We start from the raw sequence: 4,067 nt of genomic DNA on the forward strand, positions 1-4,067 counted from the left end.
TCTGGTTCAAAAAAATTGTGATCCTGGTCAACCGAAGGATGCTTCAAGCCTAAAAGGAAAACCGGATGAGGCAATATCGGGCCTTATTCCGCTGCCAGATGGTATTAAGGAAAAAATTGATAAAAAAGTTGACGAATCCTCTCAGGTGGAAGTCCGGACTCAACCAAAGGTACAAGAAATGATGAGTAAATTCGAGCTGGAAGGGAAAGATGTTATCTATTCAATTAGGGCAAATACAGTAATCTTTAAATCGATTACCTACTGTTCGCACAGCGGGAATAAGTTTAGAAAGGCAAATAAGGGGCAGGAAGAACGGATGACTGGAGATGGAGGTGGGGAAACGGAGAGCTTTGGGCCTTCTCATCGCAAGCCCCGAAGAGTTACCGAACCCTTACCATCGGTACAGGATGCCCTTCCTAATCTTGATCCTGTGGACACTCTCCTTTGCAATCTGGAAACAACTCTGATGAATCGCTCTGAACCAGTAGCTATCCTTAATAGGTTTGTTAGTGGGGTCCACCTTAAATATGGTAATATCGTTGCTCAGGACATTACAAACTCTATGGTCCATGGCTACAATGCTCACGATGGGATGACAGCAACAGCTCCACACGCCCCTCAAGTTTTCCCCTATCACCACTACTCCTTTTTCTTTGATTTTTGTTTGGTTTTCTTTTTTCCCCTGCTCACTATCCTTTATTGTTGGAGTAAAAATATTTCTTTTATGTCTAGAAATAGTTTTTATGCCTAGGATTGCACTTACTTTTCTAAGTGGGAGACATTTCTGCTTTGTTTATCAGCTATTGGTTTTTTAGGTGGTTTGTGTTGTACGCTCTTGTTGTGTATAAACTCTTCCTTTGAACCATATTTGTGGTAGGGCTCTTTTCTTTTGAATTGGTGCTCGGGTTTGTTCTATAGTTTTTAAATAAGGTACTAGGTGGAGATAAAATGAATATCTTGTCTTGGAATGTTCGAAGTATGAATGGAAGGTTTACACAACAGTGTTTATCCAAAGTTCTCAAAAAATTCCGCCCTTACATCGCTTTCCTCTGTGAAACCAAATGTTTGAATCATCTTACATTTATGGAAACCCACAAAAAAAGGTTCAAAGGGTATGAACTGTTGTGCTTCATTGACACTGAAGGGGCGAAGGGTCTTAAGGGGGGTATTTGTGTGCTCACTAATGAACCAAAATTTATCTCTCTCCGATAAGGTTTTTATCCTCATTGTCGCTAATTCATCATCCGGTATCGTCCGTATTTATGCTCCACCCTCGTATGCTGAACGAATTGATTTTTGGCACAAACTTCATTTCCAAATCGGGATGCTGGATAAACCGATTACCTTGAGTGGCGATTTCAATGAGGTAATTTCCCAATCATACAAAATTGGTAATCCTTTCAAGCCATCTCCTGCTTTACCCTTTCTCAAAAATCTTATCTCATCATTCTCTTTCAAAGAACTGCGGACATGGGGATTACTTTACCTGGTCTAACAAACAGAAACCACCAAACCTAACCAAAGAAAAATTGGACCTATGTTTTGCGTGCCCCACTTGGAATGCCTTATTCCCCCATGCTCAAATTCGAAGGCTCCCAAGAGTGGGATCGGATCATAATCCAATCATGTTTTGTATAGAAAAAAAAAACATTCAGAGAGCGGAAACTCTTTCATTTTCAAAAAGCTTGGAACTTCCATCCGGATTTCTCGGAAATTGTTAACCAAGCATGGGAAGGGATAGGACATGCCAACCTAGGAACAAAATTGGCGGGCCTTTCAAGATCTCTACAAATTTGGAACAAGAAGGTGTTTGGGAACATTGATAATATTTTTCATAATCCGTCGGCTGAAATAGAAGCTCTCTCTTCTAAAAAAAGTCCGGATGAGGAGAAAATTCAAGAAAAAAGAAAAGCTCTAATGTGGGCCCTGGCTGCTGAAGAGCAATTATGGTTTCAGAAATCCAAAAGTATGTACATTTCAGATGGAGACAGAAACACTAGGTATTACCATCTCTCATCTAAAATCAACATCCATAGGAACAAAATTATGTCTTTAGACATCAATGGGGTAACGGTGTTTCAGCCAAATGAAATTGCAAAAGGTTTGAGATTCATGCAGAACTCTGTCTCTTCGAACCCACTTGATCCTGAATTTGTTGAAAGCCTTTTTCCATCTATCTCTGATCACCATCAGCTTCAAGGAATTTCTTCCATCCCACAACCTAATGAGATCAAACAAATTGTGTTCTCATTAGCCCCTCACAAAGCACCGGGTATGGATGGGTCAATGTTTTTTTCCACCACAGGCACGGGACCTAATAAAGACCGATGTAATCAAGTTTGTTACCGGCTTCTTTATTAATCCAGTCCTACCCCCAGGAACAAACACACCGCCGCCAACCCAAGATTGAACAACCATGATGTGGGATACGGACCAACAGCCGGCGAGATCAACAAAACCGCAAAACACGCACGAAGGTAAGGCCAATCCACGATGTATATCCCCAGCCGGCAGCTTGTTCCCAACGCGGATCACGAACAATATTATGGTAGCGCAAGAAATTTTTCACTTCATGGGAAAAACAAAATCAAAGATAGGTTTTTTGGCCTTAAACTAGATATGTCCAAGGCCTATGATAATGTGGAATGGGGAATCCTAACAAAGCATGGCTCTTGGGGATTTGACTCCATTGGATAAGGATGATTCAATCCCTAATAGCCGCTCTTCTCAATCAAGTTAATGGATCTCCCTATCACCGGTTCGGCTTCGAGGGGGCTACGTCAAGGGTGTCCTCTTAGCCCATACCTGGTCCTAATCATCATGGAAGTGTTTTCAAAACTTCTTGCTGAATATAGGCAACTCAACATGTTCCAAGGAATAAAGGTGGCAGAACAGCTCAGAAATTCTCATCTTCTTGCAGATGATATATCTCCATCGAGCTGAAAAGGAGGATGTGCTTGCAATTAAAGCAGCAATGGAACTCTTTTTTGATCTCACAGGACAAGAGATCAATTTGCAAAAAAGTGCAGCCTATTTCAGTAGAAATGTGCCGAGAGAGAAAAAAGCTGCGCTGCTGGGGATTATCGGAATAAGTGAAATGAGAAAAGATGCTATGTATCTTGGTACAAACTTATTCCATGGGAGATCAAAAGTAAAGAATCTCCAATTTATATTGGATAGAATGATGAGAAAATTATCCAGTGAAAAGCGCTAACTCTCTTCGGAAGGAAGTCCAATCAAACGGCATTCAACCACAACCAAACCACAGAAGCCTCAAACCACAAACCGGCCCAAATGAGCATCACCAAGCGGCAAACCCGGCAGAAAAAGCAAGACCCTAATCATGGAATCGATCGAAACCAAAAGACCAAGGAGGGCGTGGGTTCAAAAAAAGTGCCAACATGAATAAAGCATTATTGCTCAAACAAGGGTGGAGAATGTTAGTAGAAGAAGAGTCGTGGGGGGTTGAAGGCAAAATACCCCAAAAACATTCCCTTGATCCAAAAACAAAAAAGAATAAAGGATCGTGGACGTGGAACAGATATGTGCCATTGCCAACCTACAACGAGATGGTGATGAGAGGGTGAACAATGGGCAAAACACTTCCTTTTGGTTTGACCCATGGATTACAAACACCACAAATCATCTTGTAGGGGATCCGGAGCTAGGTCCCTGGCCAAGCACATCAGTAGAGAGTGTACTCAACTCACAGGCCTACAAAAACAGGGAGTACTCTATCCATCTTGCTCTTTCTCCTAACTAATGTTAACCCGAACAAGATACCGGATCTCACTTGTGGCCTAGCGGGTCCTAACAACCAAATTGGCGGGAGAAGCACTACAGAATATGAGCCCAACCACAAATATTCTAGGGAGCAAGACTTGGTGGAAACTTCTATGGAAATTACCAATACACCTAAAGTTTAAGATATTCTTCTGGAGATTATTAAACGAAGGGTTACCTCTAGCCACAACATAACACCTGGATGGATACCACACGTGTAGGTTGTGCAACAGACTAATGAAACTTATTGGCACTTATTCATTTCTTGTGAATGGACTAAAAGA

This window comes from Hakea prostrata, chromosome 7, assembly GCF_041222555.1.
Source record: "Hakea prostrata isolate BN-2017 chromosome 7, UWA_Hpros_2, whole genome shotgun sequence".
In the NCBI taxonomy this organism is placed as follows: domain Eukaryota; kingdom Viridiplantae; phylum Streptophyta; class Magnoliopsida; order Proteales; family Proteaceae; genus Hakea; species Hakea prostrata.